The sequence below is a fragment of the Triticum dicoccoides genome, chromosome 5A (assembly GCF_002162155.2).
Source record: "Triticum dicoccoides isolate Atlit2015 ecotype Zavitan chromosome 5A, WEW_v2.0, whole genome shotgun sequence".
In the NCBI taxonomy this organism is placed as follows: Eukaryota; Viridiplantae; Streptophyta; class Magnoliopsida; order Poales; family Poaceae; genus Triticum; species Triticum dicoccoides.
Genome location: NC_041388.1, coordinates 491222840 through 491245539, shown reverse-complemented (window position 1 = coordinate 491245539; position 22700 = coordinate 491222840).

Below are 22700 nucleotides of genomic sequence, written 5' to 3'. Positions count from 1 at the left end.
AAACCCATCAGGGACCTGGTGCTCCATCACCTCATCGGTGAAGCATAAGGGGTGTGCGGCGCCTCTGTATCGGGCGATGTCGCGGCGTAGTTCGGATGAAGTTCGAATGCGACTTTCGGGCCGGGTGGGGTTGTGCCTGTCGCGCCAGGCCCGATGGCTGTCCTCTCGTGTTGGAGCACGCCCCCTTGACCCATAGATTTACCTTGTCTGACTGGCTCTATTATCCAGGTCCTTGTGTAGGTCATAGGTATAGCCCGGGGCCGCTACCTCCCTGCCTCAACGGCGGGATGGAGCGGGCTGGTGTCGGCGTAAGTAGTCGGTCTGTCCCGTCCACATGGTGGTTGGTCAGGTTCATCAGTGGTTGTATACTTTGGCGGTATTGGCTCAAGGGCCTCGTCGTCTAATTGTGGTAGCAGCTTGCACTTTGGGTAGCTCTTGGTTGGGCGTTCGAGGCCATATTCCTCAGCTGCCAGGTCTTTAGTCCATCTATCATCGAGCGTATCTTGTTTGGCTTGGAGTTGTTGCTACTTCTTTTTAGGATTCTCGCAGTGGTGATTAGCTCACGATTAAAGCGCTCTTGTTCAAGGGGTTCCTTCGGCACGATAAAGTCTTTGTCACCGAGGCTCACATCCTCTTCGGAGATCGGTAGGTAGTTACTATCCTCCGATTCCTCGTTCCCGACTTGATCGTCGGGGTTAACTTGCCCATCCGGTTTCGGTTTCTTCGGCATTCTCCGGAGTGTTATTGTCTCCGGTGCTGGTGTCGCTATCTTTTTTGCGACGCGATTTTGAGCACCGCCGCTGACGTCGATGCTTTGGAGGTGCTTCAGCATGTTTGTCCTCAATCGGATCCTTCTTGTTGTCGTCGTCATCCTATTTGGGTGTGTCTACCATGTACACGTTATATGTGGAGGTGGTCGTCCAACGTCCGGTAAACGGAGGGTCTTGGCCTTGTTTGTCTCCGGCATCGTTGTCCATGTCGTCCATGTCTTCGGAGGCATAGTCCAACATGTCGGTTAAGTCTTCGACATTGGCTATGAAGTGGCTGGTGGGTGGGATGTAAAATTCCCTGCTCTCAGCCCCTAGTCCGGGCTAGGCGTAACTCAAAAGTGATTCCTCTGTAATGGTGAGGGATCACATTAAGTCCAGAGCCTTGTTTAGGAGCGAGGTTTGGATGGGGAAGCGGGAGTTCGCGAGGCTGGCCAGGGTGAGAGCCTCCTGGCCACGCCCACTTGATGCAGACCTTGAGAATTCGGATCTGGAGTCCAAGGGAGAGTCCGGCACTTTAGGGACAAGGGGAGCCCGATGCGACTTCGGGTTTGCCGATGACACAGTCCCCTCCAAATCTCCTATAGCAAGTTCCATAATTGTAGGGAGTCCAGCAGGCTCTAAACTCTCGTCTTAGGACCTGGTAGTCTGCTCTGGATCTAAGGCCAGAGCGGCGGTCGAGGCTGCGAACCCTTCGAAGATCAAGTCTCCTCGGATATCAGCGACATAGTTCAGATTTCCAAAACTGATCAGATGACCAGGGGCGTAGCTATTGATCTGCTCAAGGTGGCCAGTCGAGTTAGCACGCAGTGCGAAGCCGCCGAATATGAAAATTTGTCCGGGGAGGAAAGTTTCCCCCGAGACGGCATCATTGTGGATGATCGAAGGAGCCATCGAACCTTTTGTCGACAGCACAGAGGAACTCTCAATAAAGCACCAATGTCGGTGTCAAAACCGGCCGATCTCGGGTAGGGGGTCCCGAACTGTGTGTATGAGGATTGAAGGTAACAGGAGGCAGGGGACATGATGTTTACCCAGGTTCGGGCCCTCTTAATGGAGGTAATACCCTACTTCCTGCTTGATTGGCTTTGATGAGTATAGGGGTTACAAGAGTTGATCTACCTCGAGATCGTAATGGCTAAACCCTAGATGTCTAGCTTGTATGATTATGATCGCCTCTACGGACTAAACCTTCCGGTTTATATAGACACCGGAGGGGCCTATGGTTGTACAGAGTGGGTTTGCAGAGAAAGGAATCTTCACATCTGAACGCCAAGCTTGCCATCCACGCAAAAGAGAGTCCCATCCGCACACGGGGAAGGCCTCCTATCTTGTATCTTCTTGGCCCATTAGTCCGGCCCATATCACATAGCCCGGACACCCAGGGACCCCCTAATCCAGGACTCCCTCAGTCGTGCAAGTGAAATGCAATAATGACGATATATGATGAAATGATTGAGATGAGAAAAAGCTGGTATGAACTCGACCTATCTTGTTTTTGTAAATATGATTAGTTCATCGTTCCTGATTCAGCCTATTATGAATGAAACATGTTTGCAATCACAAATAGGGATTATACTTACTCATGCCATGCTTAATTAGCTATGAGTTTATAATGGTTTACCTTGCATGCCAACGTGGAAATTAAAATGGTTGTGATGTGGTATGATAGGATGGTATCCTCCTTTGAATGATTCGAGTGGCTTGACTTGGCACACGTTCACACATGTAGGTGAAACAAAATCAACATAGCCTCTATGATATTTATGTTCATGGTGATTTATATCCTACTCATGCTTCCACTCAATGTTGGTTAATCTCATTGCATGGTTATGATTGTTGTCGCTCTCTAGTTGGTCGCTTCCCAGTCTCTTTCTAGCCTTCACTTGTAATAAGCGGGAATACTGCTTGTGCATCCACTTCCATAAAACCCCAAAGTTGTTCAATATGAGTCCACCATACCTACCTATATACGGTATCTACCTGTCGTTCCAAGTAAATTTGCATGGGACAACCTCTAAACCTTCAAATAATAATCTGTTTTGTATGCTCGAATAGCTCATGTACCAACTAGAGCTGTCAATATCGTCCATGCTAGGTGGGTTATTCTCACGATGAGTGGACTCCGCTCATTATTCATGAGAAAATGGCCGGTAACCAGGATGCCCAGTTGAGGGAGTCCTGGACTAAGGGGTCCTTGGGTGTCTGATCTATTGAATACGGGCCAGACTGATGGGTCGTAAGGATACAAATACCAAAGACTCCACCCATGTTCGGATAGGACTCTCCTTGGCGTGGAAGGCAAGCTTGGCGACCAACTATGAATATTCCTTTCTTTTGTAACCAACCTTGTGTAACCCTAGATCCTTCCCGTGTCTATATAAACCGGAGGGCTAGGTCCGTAGATAGGCTGAATCCTCATAATCATAGCCAGACTAGACTAGGGTTTAGTCATTATGATCTCGTGGTAGATCAACTCTTGTAATACTCATATTCATCAAGATCAATCAAGCATGACGTAGGGTATTACCTCCATATAGAGGGCCTGAGTCCTGGGTAAAACATTGTGTCCCCCATCTCATGTTACCATCAATCCTAGACGCACAGTTTGGGACCCCCTACCCGAGATCCGCCAGTTTTGACACCGACATTGGTGCTTTCATTGAGAGTTCCACTGTGATGTCCTCAAAAGGTTTGATGGCTCCTTCAATCATCTACAACGATGTTGTCCAAGGGGAGGTCTTCCTTCCTGGACAGATCTTCGTGTTCGGCGCCTTCGCACTGGGGCCAACTCGCTTGGCCATCTCGAGAAGATCGATAGCTACGCCCCTGGCCATCAGGTCAAATTCGGGAGCTTGAACTACGCCGCGGATATCCGCAGAGACTTGATCTTCGAAGGATTCGATGCCACGGCAATCACTCCTCATTGCCTCGATGAACATGACCTAAATCTGTCATCAGACCGCATCCAGGAGATAGCTCCTGTAATCGCTCTGGACTTAGATCCGGAGCATGATGCGCCATCCAAGGACCGGAGGCTCAACCCCACCACGGAGGCCACAGATTCCCCGGTGTTGGAGCCGCACATGGACTTAACCTCGCACGATATCTGTGTCACCGGAACTCCAGACTCGTCCCCAGCGATAAGCTGTGTTACCGTGTGAGTTCGCGAATGCCGAACTTGATCGTTTATCGATCTTTGAATTTAGCGCCGCAGACATCTTCCAGCACTCGCCTTTGGGCGACGTGCTAGATTCATTAAAAAATCTATCCTTGGCGGGGGATTCACAGCCAAACTATATCCGGTTCGAACTAGAAGCTGATGATAGGGAATTTCGCTCCCCACCTGCCACCCACTTTATAGCCACTGTCGAAGACTTAACTGACACGCTCGATTACGGCTCCGATGACATCGACGGTATGGAAGACGATGCCGGAGAAGAAGAGGCCCAGGACCCGGCTTCACCGGACGTTGGATGGCCACTTCCTTGTACGATGTATACATGGTGGATGCACCAAAGGAGAATAGCGGCGATGACAAAGAAGATCCAGTTGAGGATAAACCTCCCGAGATACAATCGAAATGCCGGCATCAGCAGCGCCGCTCTAAGTCACGCTGCAGCAAAGATAGCAACACCAGCACAGGAGAAGATAACACTCCGGAAGGTGCCGAAGACAACGAAGACCCCGTTGACGGAGCTACCGAACAGGATGAACGGGAGGATGGGCATGTTAGCCCCGGTAAACTGGCCACGCACGAGGACTCGGAGGACAGTATATATCTTCCACTCTTCGAGGATGAGGCGAGCCTCGGCACCAAGGATTTCATCATGCCTGAGGAACCTCTTGAGCAAGAGCGCTTCAAGTGCCAGCTAATAGCCACTGGAAGGAGCCTGAAAAAGAAGCAGCAGCGGCTTCAAGCTGACCAAGATCTTCTCAACGATAAATGGACTGACGTCCTAGAAACTGAAGAATACGGCCTCAAGCGCCCGGCCAAAATCTACCCGAAACACAAATTACTACCTCCGTTCGACGACGAGGCGCCGGAACACATACCACCATCGCGCAATGCGGCTGACCGACCACCACGTGTCCGGTCGGCAACTCAAGTCGAACACCAGCCCGTCCTGCCTCATCGCAAAGGCAGAGGTAAATCAACTCACGGTCATACATACGACCTTCGACATGACCTGAACAATAAAGCAGGACATACCTGGTCGATCTACGGATCGCGAGGATGCGCCCCGACACGCGATGATGGCCATCTGTTCAGACGTGACAAACCTAGTCATGCATGGGCTGAAAGCCGCAGACGGACCCCATCAGAGCTACGTCGCGATACGGCCCGATATAGAGGCGCCGCACACCCTCAAAGTCATGGAACATGAATTCCCAGAAGGGTTCAAACCCGTGAATATAGAATCATATGATGGCACCATAGACCCCGCGGTATGGATCGAAGACTTCATTCTCCACATTCATATGGCCCGCGGCGTTGACCTTCATGCCATTAAATACCCCCCTGAAACTCAAAGGACTAGCATGGCACTGGTTGAATAGCCTGCCCGAAAACTCCATCGGTAGCTGGGAGGACTTGGAAGAAGCCTTCCTTGATAACTTCCAAGGTACATACGTTCGAACTCCGGACGCCGATGACTTAAGTAATATAGTTCAACAGCCCGGAGAGAGCGCCAGGAAATTCTGGACCAGGTTCTTAACTAAAAAGAACCAAATAGTCGATTGTCCGGATGCCGAAGCCCTAGCGGCCTTTAAGCACAGCATCCGCGATGAATGGATCGCCCGCCACCTTGGCCAAGAGAAGCCAAAGTCCATGGCGGCCCTCACGGCAATCATGACCCGCTTTTGCGCGGGCGAGGATAGTTAGCTGGCCCATAGCCAAAACAATGCAAGTGACGTCGGCACCCTTGAAGCTCAACATAGCAACGACAAGTCTCGACGCAACAGGTACAAACGTCGAAATAACAACGACAACACCGAGGATACGGCGGTCAATGTCGGATTCAGTGGCTCTAAGCCTGGTCAGCAGAAGAAGCCATTCAAAAAGAACAATTCGGGCCCATCTATCCTGCACCGCATACTTGATCGTCCGTGCCAGATTCATGGCACCCCAGACAAACCACCCAATCATACCAACAGAGATTGTTGGGTTTTTAAACAGGTCGGCAAGTTAAATGCCGAAAACAAGGATAAGGGATCGCAAAGCAAAGACGACAACGAGGAGCCCCGACCGCCGAACACAGGGGGACAAAAGAAGTTCCCTCCTCAGGTCAAAACGGTAAACATGATATACGCTACCCACATCCCCAAGAGGGAGCGCAAGCACGCGCTCAGGGACCTCTATGCGATAGAGCTAGTCGCCCCAAAATTTAACCCATGGTCATCATGCCCGATCACTTTTGATCGCCGGGATCATCCGACTAGTATCCGTCATGGCGGTTCAGTCGCACTGGTCCTGGACCCAATAATTGATGGGTTCCACCTGACGCGAGTCTTGATGGACGGCGGCAGTAGCCTCAACTTGCTCTATCAGGATACAATGCGCAAAATTGGCATTAACCCATCGCGGATCAAGCCAACAAAGACTACCTTTAAAGGAGTCATACCGGGTGTAGATGTTGGAGAACATAGCAGAAATTCAAAATTTTCTATGCATCACCAAGATCAACCTATGGAGTAATCTAGCAACGAGGGGAAGGAGAGTGCATCTACATACCCTTGTAGACCGCTAAGCGGAAGCGTTCAAGTGAACGGGGTTGATGGAGTCGTACTCGTCGTGATCCAAATCACCGATGATCCTAGTGCCGAACGGACGGCACCTTCGTGTTCAACACACGTACAGCCCGGTGACGTCTCCTACGCCTTGATCCAGCAAGGGGAGAAGGAGAGGTTGGGGAAGACTCCATCCAGCAGCAGCATGACGGCGTGGTGGCGTTGGAGGAGCGTGGTACTCCAGCAGGGCTTCGCCAAGCACCGCAAGAGACGAGGAGGGAGAGGGGTAGGGCTGCGCCAAGAAGGAGATTGAATCGTGTCTCTGGCAGCCCAAAACCTCAAGTATATATAGGGGGAGGGGAGGGGCTGCGCCCCCACCTAGGTTTCCACCCCTAGGGGTGGCGGCCAGCCCTAGATCCCATCTAGGGGGGCGGCCAAGGGGAAAGAGAGGGGGGCGCACCACTAGGTGGGCCTTAGGCCCATCTGAGCCTAGGGTTTGCCCCCTTCCACTCTCCCTTGCGCCTTGGGCCTTGGTGGGGGGTGCACCAGCCCACCTGGGGCTGGTCCTCTCCCACACTTGGCCCATGCAAACCTCCGGGGCTGGTGGCCCCACTTGGTGGACCACCGGGACCCTCCCGGTGGTCCCGGTACATTACCGATAAAACCCTAAACTTTTCCGGCGACCAAAACAGGACTTCCCATATATAAATCTTTACCTCCGGACCATTCCGGAACTCCTCGTGACGTTCGGGATCTCATCCGAGACTCCGAACAACATTCGGTAACCACGTATATCTATTCCCTATAACCCTAGCATCATCGAACCTTAAGTGTGTAGACCCTACGGGTTCGGGAACCATGCAGACATGACCGAGATAACTCTCCGGTCAATAACCAACAGCGGGATCTGGATACCCATGTTGGCTCCCACATGTTCCACGATGATCTCATCGGATGAACCACGATGTCGAGGATTCAATCAATCCCGTATACAATTCTCTTTGTCTATCGGTACGATACTTGCCCGAGATTCGATTGTCGGTATCCCGATACCTTGTTCAATCTCGTTATCGGCAAGTCTCTTTACTTGTTCCGTAACACATCATCCCGTGATCAACTCCTTGATCACATTGTGCACATTATGATGATGTCCTACCAAGTGGGCCCAGAGATACCTCTCCGTTTACACGAAGTGACAAATCCCAGTCTCGATTCGTGCCAACCCAACAGACACTTTCGGAGATACCTGTAGTGTACCTTTATAGCCACCCAGTTACATTGTGACATTTGGCACACCCAAAGCACTCCTACGGTATCCGGGAGTTGCACAATCTCATAGTCTAAGGAAATGATACTTGACATTAGAAAAGCTTTAGCATACGAACTACATGATCTTGTGCTAGGCTTAGGATTGGGTCTTGTCCATCACATCATTCTCCTAATGATGTGATCCCGTTATCAACGACATCCAATGTCCATGGTTAGGAAATCGTAACCATCTATTGATCAACGAGCTAGTCAACTAGAGGCTTACTAGGGACATGGTGTTGTCTATGTATCCACACATGTATCTGAGTTTCCTATCAATACAATTCTAGCATGGATAATAAACGATTATCATGAACAAGGAAATATAATAATAACCAATTTATTATTGCCTCTAGGGCATATTTCCAACAGTCTCCCACTTGCACTAGAGTCAATAATCCAGTTCACATCGATATGTGATTAACACTCAAGGTCACATCCCCATGTGACTAACACCCAAAGAGTTCTGGGTTTGATCATGTTATGCTTGTGAGAGAGGTTTCAGTCAACGGATCTGCAACATTCAGATCCGTATGTACTTCGTAAATTTCTATGTCATCTTGTGGATGCAACTACTACGCTACATTTGGAGCCATTTCAAATAACTATTCTACTTGGAGCTATTCTAAATTGTTGCTCCATTATACGTATCCGATATCTCTACTCAGAGATATCCGGATAGGTGTTAAGCTTGCATCGACGTAACTCTTTACGTCGAATTCTTTATCACCTCCATAACCGAGAAACATATCCTTATTCCTCTAAGGATAATTTAGACCGCTATCTGGTGATCTACTCCTAGATTACCTTTGTACCCTCTTGCCAGATATGTGGCAAGGCACACATCAGGTGCGGTACTCAGCATGGCATACCGTATAGAGCCTATGACAAAAGCATAGGGGACGACCTTCGTCCTTCCTCTTTCTTCTGCCGTGGTCGAGCTTTAAGTCCTAACTTCATACCTTGCAACTCAGGCAAGAACTCCTTCTTTGACTGATCTATCTTGAACACCTTCAAGATCATGTCAAGGTATGTGCTCATTTGAAAGTACCATTAAGCGTTTTGATCTATCCTTATAGATCTTGATGCTCAATGTTCAAGTAGCTTAATCCAGGCTTTCCATTGAAAAACACTTTCCAAATAACCCTATATGCTTTCCAGAAATTCTACGTCATTTCTGATCAACAATATGTCAACAACATATACTCATCAGAAATTCTATAGTGCTCCCACTCACTTCTTTGGAAATACAAGTTTCTCATAAACTTTGTATACACCCAAAACTTTGATCATCTCATCAAATCATACATTCCAACTCCGAGATGCTTACTCCAGTCCTTAGAAGGATTGCTGGAGCTTTGCATACTTGTTAGCATTTTTCCAGGATTGACAAAACCTTCTGGTTGTATCTTATACAACCTTTCCTCAAGAAAATCGTCGAGGAAACAATGTTTTGACATCCTATCTGCATGATTTCATAAATAATGCAGTAACTGCTAACATAATTCCAACAGACTTTTAGCATCGCTACGTGTGAGAAAGTCTCATCGTAGTCAACTCCTTGAACTTGTCGGGAAACATCTTAACGACAAGTCGAGCTTTCTCACTGGTGACACTTACCATCATTGTCTATCTTCCTTTTAAAATCCATATGTACCTAACAGCCTTACGACCATCAAGTAGCTCTTCCAAAGTCTACACTTTGTTTTCATACATGGATCCTTTCCCGGATTATATGGCCTCGAGCCATTTTGGAATCCAGGCCCACCATCGCTTCTCCATAGCTCGTAGGTTCATTGTTGTCCAGCAACATGACTTCCGAGATAGGATTACGTACCACTCTGAAGTAGTACGCATCCTTGTCATCCCACGAGGTTTGGTAGTGACTTGATCTGAAATTTCATGATCACTATCATAAGCTTCCACTTCAATTGGTGTAGGTGGCACATGAACAACTCCCTATGCCCTGCCATACACTAGTTGAAGAGATGGTTCAATAACCTCATCAAGTCTCCACCATCCTCACTCAATTCTTTCGAGAGAAACTTTTCCTCGAGAAAGGACCCGATTCTAGAAACAATCCCTTATTGCTTTCGGATCTGAGACAGGAGGTATACCCAACTGTTTTGGGTGTCCTATGAAGATGCATTTATCCGCTTTGGGTTCGAGCTTATCAGCCTGAAACTTTTTTCACATAAGCGTCGCAGCCCCAAACTTTTAAGAAATGACAGCTTAGGTTTTGTTAAACCATAGTTCATACGGTGTCATCTCATCGGAATTACGTGGTGCCCTATTTAAAGTGAATGTGGTTGTCTCTAATGCCTAACCCATAAACTATCGTGGTAATTCGATAAGAGACATCATGGTATGCATCATATCCAATAGGGTGCAGTTATGATGTTCGGACACACCATCACACTATGGTGTTCCAGGCTGTATTAGTTGTGAAACAATTTCCACAATGTCTTAATTCTGTGCCAAACTCGTAATTCAGATATTCATCTCTATGTTCATATCATAGATATTTTATCCTCTTGTCATGACGATCTTTCAACTTCACCCTGAAATTACTTGAACCTTTCAATAATTCAGACTCGTGATTCATCAAGTAAATATACTCAACATCTACTCAAATCATCTGTAAAGTAAGAACATAACGATATCCACTACACGCCTCAGCACTCATTGGACTGCACACATCAAAATGTATTACTTCCAACAAGTTGCTTTCTAGTTCCATTTTACTGAAAACGAGGCTTTCAGTCATCTTGCCCATGTGGTATGATTGGCATGTCTCAAGTGATTCAAAATCAAGTGAGTCCAAACGGTCCATTTGCATGGAGTTTCTTCATGCATATACACCAATAGACATGGTTCACATGTCTCAAACGAGTGAGCCCAAAGATCCATCAACATGGAGCTTCTTCATGCGTTTTATACAGATATGACTTACGTGGCAGTTCCACAAGTAGGTGGTACTATCATTACTATCTTATATCTTTTGGCATGAACATGTGTATCACTACGATCGAGATTCAATAAACCATTCATTTTAGGTGCAAGACCATTGAAGGTATTATTCAAATAAACAGAGTAACCATTATTCTCCTTAAATGAATAACCGTATTGTGATAGACATAATCCAATCATGTCTACGCTCAACGCAAACACCAATCTCGATGGTAGAGGGAGTGTGCGATGCTTGATCACATCAAGCTTGGGAAAAACTTCCAACACATATCGCCAGCTCACCTTTAGCTAGTCTCCGTTTACTCCGCAGCCTTTTATTTCGAGTTTACTAACACTTAGCAACCGAACCGGTATCTAATACCATGGTGCTACTAGGAGTACTAGTAAAGTACATATTAACACAATGTATATCCAATATACTTCTATCGACCTTGTCAGCCTTCTCATCTATCAAGTATCTAGGGTAATTCTGCTCCAGTGGCTGTTCCCCTTATTACAGAAGCACTTAGTCTCGGGTTTGGGTTCAACCTTGGGTTTCTTCACTAGAGCAGCAGCTGATTTGCTGTTTCATGAAGTATCCCTTCTTGCCCTTGCCCTTCTTGAAACTAGTGGTTTCACCAACCATCAACAATTGATGCTCCTTCTTGATTTCTACTTTTGTGGTGTCAAACATCGCGAATATCTCAAGGATCATCATATATGTCCCTGATATATTATAGTTCATCATGAAGCTCTAGCAGCTTGGTGGTAATGAGTTCGGAGAAACATCACTATCTCATCTGGAAGATCAACTCCCACTCGATTCAAATGATTGTTGTACTCAGACAATCTGAGCACAAGCTCAACAATTGAGCTTTTCTCCCTTAGTTTGCAGGCTAAGAAAATCGTCGGAGGTCTTATACCTCTTGACGTGGGCACGAGCCTAAAATCCCAATTTCAGCCCTGGAAACATCTCATATGTTTCGCGACGTTTCAAAACGTCTTCGGTGCCTCAAATCTAAACCGTTTAACTGAACTATCACGTAGTTATCAAAATGTGTATGTCAGATGTTCGCAACATCCACAAACAATGTTCGAGGTTCAGCACAGTGAGCGGTGCATTAAGGACACAAGCCTTCTATGAAGCAATGAGGACAATCCTCAGTTTACGGACCTAGTCCACATAATTGCTACTATCAACTTTCAACTAAATTTTCTCCAGGACCATATCTAAACAGTAGAACTGAAGCGCGAGCCACGACATAATTTGCGAAGACCTTTTGACTATGTTCAGGATAATTAAGTTCATCTTATGAACTCCCACTCAGATAGACATCCCTCTAGTCATCTAAGTGATTACATGACCCGAGTCAACTAGGCCGTGTCCGATCATCACGTGAGACGGACTAGTCAACATCGGTGAAAATCTTCATGTTGATCGTATCTTCTATATGAGTCATGTTCGACCTTTCGGTCTTCTGTGTTCCGAGGCCATGTCTGTACATGCTAGGCTCGTCAAGTCAACCTAAGTGTTTGCATGTGTAAATCTGTCTTACACCCGTTGTATGTGAACGTTGGAATCTATCACACCCGATCATCACGTGGTGCTTCGAAACAACGAACTGTCACAACGGTGCACAGTTAGGGGGAACACTTTCTTGAAATTATTATGAGGGATCATCTTATTTACTATCGTCGTTCTAAGTAAACAAGATGCAAAAACATGATAAACATCACATGCAATCAAATAATAGTGACATGATATGGCCAATATCATATAGCTCCTTTGATCTCCATCTTGGGGCTCCATGATCATCTTGTCACCGGCATGACACCATGATCTCCATCATCATGATCTCCATCATCGTGTCTCCATGAAGTTGCTCACCAACTATTACTTCTACTACTATGGCTAACACGTTTAGCAATAAAGTAAAGTAATTTACATGGCGTTTCTCAATGACACGCAGGTCATACAAAAATAAAGACAACTCCAATGGCTCCTGCCGATTGTCATACTCATCGACATGCAAGTCGTGATTCCTATTACAAGAACATGATCTCATACATCACATATATATCATTCATCACATCCTTTGGCCATATCACATCACAAAACACTTGCTGCAAAAACAAGTTAGACGTCCCCTAATTGTTGTTGCAAGTTTTTACGTGGCTGCTATAGGTTTCTAGCAAGAACAATTCTTACCTACACCAAAACCACAACGTGAATTGCCAATTTCTATTTACCCTTCATAAGGACCCTGTTCGTCGAATCCGATCCGACTAAAGTGGGAGAGACAGACACCCGCCAGCCACCTTATGCAACTAGTGCATGTCAGTCGGTGGAACCGGTCTCACGTAAGCATACGTGTAAGGTTGGTCCGAGCCGCTTCACCCCACGATGCCGCCGAATCAAGATAAGACTAGTAACGGCAAGATAATTGACAATATCGACGCCCACAACTACTTTGTGTTCGACTCGTGCATAGTAACTATGCATAGACCTAGCTCATGATGCCACTGTTGGAGAACGTAGCAGAAATTCAAAATTTTTTACGCATCACCAAGATCAATCTATGGAGTAATCTAGCAACAAGGGGAAGGAGAGTGCATCTACATACCCTTGTAGATCGCTAAGCGGAAGCGTTCAAGTGAACAGGGTTGATGGAGTCGTACTCATTGTGATCCAAATCACCGATGATCCTAGTGCCGAAGGGACGGCACCTCCGTGTTCAACACACGTACAGCCCGGTGATGTCTCCTATGCCTTGATCCAACAAGGGGAGAAGGAGAGGTTGGGGAAGACTCCATCTAGCAGCAGCATGACGGCGTGGTGGTGGTGGAGGAGTGTGGTACTCCAGCAGGGCTTCGCCAAGCACCGCAAGAGACAAGGAGGGAGAGGGGTAGGGCTGCGCCAAGAAGGAGATTGAATCGTGTCTCTGGCAGCCCAAAACCTCAAGTATATATAGGGGGAGGGGAGGGGCTGCGCCCCCACCTAGGTTTCCACCCCTAGGGGTGGAGGCCAACCCTAGATCCCATCTAGGGGGCGGCCAAGGGGAAAGAGAGGGGGGGCGCACCACTAGGTGGGCCTTAGGCCCATCTGAGCCTAGGGTTTGCCCCCTTCCACTCTCCCTTGCGCCTTGGGCCTTGGTGGGGTGCGCACCAGCCCACCTGGGGCTGGTCCCCTCCCACACTTGGCCCATGCAGCCCTCCGGGGCTGGTGGCCCCACTTGGTGGACCCCCGGACCCCTCCGGTGGTCCCGGTACATTACCGATAAAACCCGAAACTTTTCCGGCGACCAAAACAAGACTTCCCATATATAAATCTTTACCTCTGGACCATTCCGGAACTCCTCGTGACATCCGGGATCTCATCCGGGACTCCGAACAACATTCGGTAACCACATATATCTATTCCCTATAACCCTAGCGTCATCGAACCTTAAGTGTGTAGACCCTACAGGTTCGGGAACCATGCAGACATGACTGAGATAACTCTCCGGTCAATAACCAACAGCGGGATCTGGATACCCATGTTGGCTCCCACATATTCCACGATGATCTCATCGGATGAACCACGATGTCGAGGATTCAATCAATCACGTATACTATTCCCTTTGTCTATCGGTACGATACTTGCCCGAGATTCGATCGTCGGTATCCCGATACCTTGTTCAATCTCGTTATCGGCAAGTCTCTTTACTCATTCCGTAACACATCATCCCGTGATCAACTCCTTGATCACATTGTGCACATTATGATGATGTCCTATCGAGTGGGCCCAGAGATACCTCTCCGTTTACACGAAGTGACAAATCCCAGTCTCGATTCGTGCCAACCCAACAGACACTTTCGAAGATACCTGTAGTGTACCTTTATAGCCACCCAGTTACGTTGTGACGTTTGGCACACCCAAAGCACTCCTACAGTATCCAGGAGTTGCACGATCTCATGGTCTAAGGAAATGATACTTGACATTAGAAAAGCTTTAGCATACGAACTACATGATCTTGTGCTAGGCTTAGGATTGGGTCTTGTCCATCACATCATTCTCCTAATGATGTGATCCCGTTATCAATGACATCCAATGTCCATGGTCAGGAAACCGTAACCATCTATTGATCAACGAGCTAGTCAACTAGAGGCTTACTAGGGACATGGTGTTGTCTATGTATCCACACATGTATCTGAGTTTCCTATCAATACAATTCTAGCATGGATAATAAACGATTATCATGAACAAGGAAATATAATAATAACCAATTTATTATTGCCTCTAGGGCATATTTCCAATAGTAGAGGCCCGTTGCATGGGCTCAATCACACTAGAGGTTGTCTTCGGGTCTTTGGACAACTTCCAAAGTGAGGAGTTAATATTCGACATCGTCCCCTTTCGCAGCGGCTACCACACACTGCTCAGACGAACATCATTTGCTCGATTCAATGCGGTGCCACACTACGCTTATCTCAAGCTTAAGATGCCCGGACTGCGCGGCGTCATAACAGTCAATGGAAATACAGAATGCTCCCTCCGGACCGAGGAGCAAACTGCTGCCTTAGCGGCAGAGGTACAGGGCGGCCTTGTCAAGCAGAACCTCAATTCGGCGACCGACCCCCCGGACACTGTCAAGAGAGTCCGAACCATTCCACAGAAGGACAGCCCGGCTTGTCAGGAGCTCGACTAGCAATATGGCCTCTATCCCCATCCTAACCAAGTGGCGGCCATCGTACCGCGCGTACATAATTACGCACTAAAAATACCATGGACCAGGATGGAGGCATAATTAGCTTGTGATCCGCAATACAGCTCGACCTCCCCTGACACTCATACTTTCACTATTTCCCCTTTTCTTTCTTTTGTTTTTCCTTTTTAGGCCTTTCCCCGCGGCTTGGCCATCGATTCTTTTCAAAGGATAAGAACACCAAGACAACAAGAAGCATGGACGTACTGGGAAACTCTTAGGTGGTCTCTTTAACGATCCCTTTACCTATCTTGAGGACCCACACACAGCTCTCTCTTGGTGAAGGCATAGTAAATAGCCTTTCCGCTTCTTGCATTACTTGTACAAATGTGCTTTAACGCACCAATGAAATTATAAGACTAGTCACAATGGGGAGTAATTTAGACTAGTAACATCACATTTTACTAGGCTATGTTACTACCTCCACAGTGGGTAGTAACATATGTATGTTGTCATGTTATGGTTCATTTATTAGCCTATAGACTCATATTGTCTTGGTATGTGTGATGTTACAGTAACTAGCTAAGTTACCACCATCACCTCTCTTATCATTGAATATGTGCCACATAAGCAAAATTATCTTGAAAAGTGTGATGTTACTAGTGATGTTACTCCCATTGTGGCCAGCCTAATAGAAACAGTTTGCGACCCAACTATTCACGGCTCTAGCTTACCACTGGTTCTTCCTTTTTCTTTCTTTTTGCATTTTCTTTTCTGGTAATTCCATCAGATAACACTTGTACATTCGTGTGCGTTTCAATTTGCCAGGGGCTTCATAAGCGCCCCACAACACGGCAACAAAAGTCTGAACACTTTTATAGTATAGTTCGGCACCCCGAATTTAGCACTATATGCATTGGCTCCGAATCATGTCTTTGGTCAATAGTTGGGTTGCCCGGCTCCTATGCTTGCTACCTTACGTTCTGCTATATCGGCTAAGGTAGTAAAGGGAGAACTACTGTGATTGTGCCTTGGTTTATCCAAAGGAGCACCTCAGTAGAGAAAGCCAAAAACTGACTGTCATGATGCGGCGAGAGCCGGTCAGCTGTTCAGAGGTAGCAAATCGTTAGAGATTTTTTCCGCATTACGCGAAGGATCGGTACTTCCCGATCAGACGCTCATAGCACTCTAGTTCAGATACTAGGGGTTGCGCCCATGTTTTATTGTCAAACTCCTATGGCTAAGTGAGGGCGTTAAAGCCGCATAGTCTGATTGCTTGGTTCGTTGCGCTAAACAACTCCTTCAAGGACCAGATAATTGGATCAAGATTGTTTAGATTCCATCCTGAACACCTTCGTACTACCTACGTGGGGGCAGAAGCCGACGACTGGCCAACCCTCAGATTTCATACAACACGGCCGCACAGGAGGAAAGAATTAAAGCATAACAAGCATTATATTACAAACTGACTTTGTTTCATCATACAAGGCACAGACAACATGAACGTATTCATTCGAAAATAATGTCTTGCCCACACTGCGTTGCTACAACGTGAGACCCCTCTAGGACATGTGCAAAATAGTGCTCGGGTGTGCGGTGCTCCTTGCCCTCTGGACGCCCCTTGGTCAGCTCGACGGCGTCCATCTTCGCCCACCACATCTTGCAGCGGGCGAAGGCCATGCGTGCACCCTCAATACAGGCCGATCGCTTGACAACGTCCAGTCGAGGACAGGTGTTCACCAGCCGCTTCATGAGTTTGAAGTAGCTGCCGGGCATAGCTTCGGCTGGCCATAGCCGGATTATCAAATCCTTCATGGCTAGTCTGGCCACCCTATGCAGCTCCACCAGCTGTTTCAGCTGGTCGATGAAGGGCACGGGATGCTCTGGCGCAAGATACTGCGACCAGAACAATTTCTCCATGATGCTCCCTTCTTCGGCTCGGAAGAACTCCGCGGCGTTGGACACACTACGCGGCAGATCTGCGAAGGCTCCTAGAGAACTCCGAATCCGGGTTACTAAGAAATACTTCTTCATATATTTGCTTTGCATACTAAACGCCTTACCCGACGCGATCTTCCTGGCCTCTTGGATCTCCTGGAGGGCACCCTGGGCTTTAACCCGGGCCGCTTCCGCGCTTTGAAGAGCCTTGGAGAGTTCGGTCTCTCGAGCCGAAACATCGCCCTCCAGGGTCTCGTACTTCCTCACCGCGTCCTGCAGCTCTTGCTGGACCTCGTTCAGCCGGGCCTTCAGCTTCTTGCAAGCGGCATGCTCCTTGACAGCTCTCTCCTCGGCTTCGGCCAGGGCCTTTTTCAGGGCCTCGACCTCGGTCGTCACCCCTACACATATAATGACACTACGGTCAGTATACATCATTTACTCTTTCCGAATATATAGCGAGCCATAGCATACCTTGCTAGTCCTCCAGCTGGTTCCTCGCCTGGCCGAGCTCTTCTTCGGCCCGCTCTAGTTTCTGCTTTAGTCCGGAGACTTCGGCAGTGTGAGAAGTCGTGGCCAGCAACGACGCCTGCTTATTCACATCGGACGCAGTTTGGTTAGTTTCCTGCGAAATTTAATTGATCCTCTGTCCGGCTTTTCTTTCTGAACACCGAACAGTGTCTCAGGGGCTACTGTCTACATGGGGATTTTCTCGGTTAAACACCGCTTACCTCAAAACCTGTCAACAGGTTGCTGCAGGCTTCGGTCAGTCCCGCTTTTAACGGACTGAACCTTCTCAATCACCGTACCCATAAGGATATGGTCGTCTTCCACAATGGAAGCACCTCGTAGCGCTTCCAATAGATTGTTCGGCGCCTCTGGCTGGACAGAGGTCGCCGGTGGGACGGGCACGCCTCCTTCTCTTGAAGGAAGCTGATTGTCGCACTCCGGGGCCGTATGGGTCTCCGGGTCCATGCTCATATGGGGGCCGAATTGAGCACGGCCCCCATCATCAGTCTCCATGGGGGCCTGCTCCCCCATGTGTCCGGCAGCCGAGGTATCGCCCTCCGGTGCCGCCTTGACGGCCTCCCAAACCTCTCCCTGGCCTCGGAAGGTCCTTCGGGACAGCACCTCAACGTCTCCTTTCGCCTTGGGGGAGTAAGCGGCTGGCGATGTCTCGCTGGCCATCTCCTTTGAGTCCAACGAGCCTCTTGATGAGGATCGCTGGGGGCTGTCGTGAGCCGGACTGCAATAGCATAATTAATCATGTCAATACAACAAAGAGGATAGGTTAGATTCATGGGCATGTATGAGTCTTAACACTTATGATGCGGCCCGAGGCTTGTTTCGGGGGCACCACTCCGGACTGTTGTCGACGTCCCATGCGGAGCTGCCCTTGGGAGTGCCTTTCCCCTTCTTGGGCGCCTCCGCCTCTAGAATTATGGGGGCCGCCCTCTTCTTCCTCCCCCATTAGGGGGAGAATCTCTTTCCTCCTCGTCCTCGTCATCGTCTTTGGCGGCGGAGGAGCGGTTCTTGTCTTCGGACGTCGCGTCCGAAGCACCCTTGCGGCGGGGGCCACTCTGGACCCCCTTGGCCTTCCCCGTGGCCTTCTTCGCCAGCGCCGTATAGGGCGCCGGCACCAGCATCTTCGCTAAATGCAGGATGACTGGTTCTTCGGGCAGCGGAGCCGGACACTGGATCTGCTTCGCCCTCTCCATCCAGTCCTGAAGAAGCAATGATAATAAAAGCTTAGATATCATCCTTGAAACAAGCAAGTAGGGGATGCGCTAAAAATAACATATCTTGTTGGCGAGGTGATTAATGCCGTGCCCGCAGTCCGAATCTGTGGCCGGCGGTGTCTCATTGCCCTTGAAGAGCAACTTCCAGGCGTCTTCGCGAGTAGTTTTGAAGAGCCTCTTCAGGGTATGGTGCTTCTTCGGATTGAACTCCCATAGAGGGTGGCTTCGTCTTTGGCACGGGAGAATCCGGCGAACTAGCATCACCTGGATTATATCGACAACCTTGATATCCGTGTCCACCATACTTTGAACGCGCGTCTGTAGCACTATCAGCTCTCTGGAGAACACTAGTTCGGGCTCTTCTCGCCAAGGAGTTGAGCCGCATTGGGGCGTCGGAGTTGAATTCGACGGATGTGGCCCAGTTGGTGCCGCGGGGTTCTGTAATGTAGAACCATTGTTTCTGCCATTCCTTGACAGTCTCCACGAAAGTGCCTTTCGGCCAGGAGACATTGGTCAGCTTACTCACCATGGCTCCTCCGCACTCCGCATGCTGGCCATCCACCACCTTCGGCTTCACGTTGAAGACCTTGAGCCACAGCCCGAAGTGGGGTTGGATGCGTAGGAAGGCCTCACACACGATGATGAACGCCTAGATGTTGAGGAAAGAGTTCGGGGATAGATCATGGAAGTCTATCCCGTAATAGTACATCAGCCCACGAACAAAAGGGTGGAGTGAAAACCGTAGGCCGCGGAGGAAATGAGAGATGAATACCACCCTCTCGTTGGGATTCGACGTGGGGACGACTTGCCCCTGGGCTGGAAGACGGTGGGAGATTTCCTTCGCCAAGTACCCGGCCACCCGAAGCTCAGTAATGTCCTTCTCCTCGACGGAGGAGACCATCCACTTGCCTTGGCCTCTGGATTCATACATGGTTGAGTGCTAGCTTGAGTGGGAAGAAGATGAGAACTTGGGCGCTGCAGCTCAAGAGTGGAAGGGCGGAGGAAGAGAGAAGGCGTGGGAGAAGAAGGGGGAATCCTTATGCCCTTATAAAGGCAGTGAATATCGAACGCCTCCCCGCTCGCCCTAAAACTCACCTATTCCCAAGGGCTGTGTAAACGGCACGGTTGGGTTACCCACGCCCGCATTGATGAAAATCCCACGATAAGGGGACATGATCTCTGCTTTGATAAAGACGTGCCAATGGAAACCGTATCTCAAAACATGGAACAGCGGACAAAATTGGTTCAATATAGTGACCGAACAGATGTGATGTCATCTTGCAAAAAGTTGTCGGCAGATGGGACTCGTGAAATACTACATTCCTTGCGGTTATGTGTGGTACTTGTGTTGCAGATCTGGACACCTTCATTTCATGCGAAGATTATCCTGGAGTATTCGGAAAGTAGAACCCGCCTTGCAATGCCGAAGACAATCTGCGCGCCGAACACATCGTCATTGAAGCCCGGTTCAGGGACTACTGAGGGAGTCCTAGACTAAGGGGTCCTCGGGTGTCCGATCTATTGGATATGGGCCGGACTGATGGGTCGTAAGGATACAAAGACCGAAGATTCCACCCGTGTCCGGATAGGACTCTCCTTGGCGTGGAAGGCAAGCTTGGCGACCAACTATGAAGATTCCTTTCTTTGTAACCGACCTTGTGTAACCCTAGATGCTTCCCGTGTCTATATAAATCGGAGGGCTAGGTCCGTAGATAGGCTGAATCCTCATAATCATAGCCAAACTGGACTTTTAGGGTTTAGTCATTATGATCTCGTGGTAGATCAACTCTTGTAATACTCATATTCATCAAGATCAATCAAGCAGGGCATAGGGTATTACCTCCATAGAGAGGGCCCGAACCTGGGTAAAACATTGTGTCCCCCGTCTCCTGTTACCATCGATCCTAGATGCAAAGTTTAGGACCCACTACCCGAGATCCGCCAGTTTTGGCACTGAGACCAGTCCCATGCTCAAAGCAAACCAAATCAAAATAATTGCAAACAAAACTCCCCAGGATTGTTGTTAGTTGGATGGTACTCGTTGTTTCGGACCAGCCGTGGAGTGTGCTTGTTGGTGGTCGGGGAGTATAAACTTTACCATTCTATTTGGGAACTGCCTATAATGTATGTAGCATGGAAGACACTGAGATCTCTTAGTTGTTATGTTGACAATGAACACATACTACTCAAAATATTATTCAATCTCTATTTCAAAACTCGAGCTCTGGCACCTCTGAAAATCCATGCTTCCCTCTGCGAAGGGACTATCTATTTACTTTTATTGTTGAGTCATCATCCTCTTATAAAAGGCACCAGTTAGAGAGCACCACTGTCATTTGTATGCATTGTTATTAATTTATATTGAGTATGAGTGTGACTGGATATCTTTTACCATGAACTACAATGTCTAGTCAGTCCTTGATCTTCAGGGGTGCTCTGCATTTATGTTCTGCGGTCTCAGAAAGAGCTAGCGAGATACCATCTTGTTATATTATATCATGATTGTTTTGAGAAAAGTGTTGTCATCCGAGATTTATCATCATTGCTCGCTAGTTGATTATGCCATTGATATGAGTAAATGTGAGACCTAAGAGTTATTGTGAATATGGTTAGTTCATGATCTTTGCTGAAAACTTGAATGTTGGCTTTACATATTTGCAACAACAAGATCAAACAGAGTTTGTAAAAGTTTTTTCTTTATCACTTTCAGTCTGTCAACTGAATTGCTTGAGGACAAGCAACGGTTTAAGCTTGGGGGAGTTGATACGTCTCCAATGTATCTACTTTTCCAAACTCTTTTGCCCTTGTTTTGGACTCTAACATGCATGATTTGAATGGGACTAACCCGGATTGACGTTGTTTTCAGCAGAATTGCCATGGTGTTATTTCTGTGCAGAATAAATGGTTCTCGAAATGCCCTGAAACTTTACAGAGATAACTTTTGGAATTAATAAAAATATTGGCGAAAGAATTAGCACCAGGGGCCCACACCCTAGCCACAAGGGTGGGGGCGCGCCCTCCGACCTTGTGGGCCCCCTGGAACTCCACCGACCTCAACTCCAACTCCATATATTCTCTTCCGGGGAGAAAAAAATCAGAGAGAAGGATTCATTGCATTTTACGATACGAAGCGGCCCCAAGCCCTGTTCTTCCTCGTTAGGGCAGATCTAGAGTCCATCTGGGGCTCTGGAGAGGGGAGTCCGTCGCCATCGTCATCATCAACCTTCCTCCATCACCAATTTCATGATTCTCACCGTCGTGCGTGAGTAATTCCATTGTAGCCTGACATGTCTCCAACGTATCTATATTTTTTGATTGTTCCATGCTATTATATTATCTGTTTTCGATGTTAATGGGCTTTATTTTACACTTCTATATTATTTTTAGGACCAACCTATTAACCAGAGGCCCGGCCCAAATTGCTGTTTTTTTGCCTATTACAGTGTTTCATAGAAAAGGAATATCAAACGGAGTCCAAACGGAATGAAACCTTCGGGAACGTGATTTTTGGAACAAACATGATCCAGAGGACTTGGAGTGGACGTCAAGCAATCAACGAGGCAGCCACGAGGCAGGGGGCGCGCCTA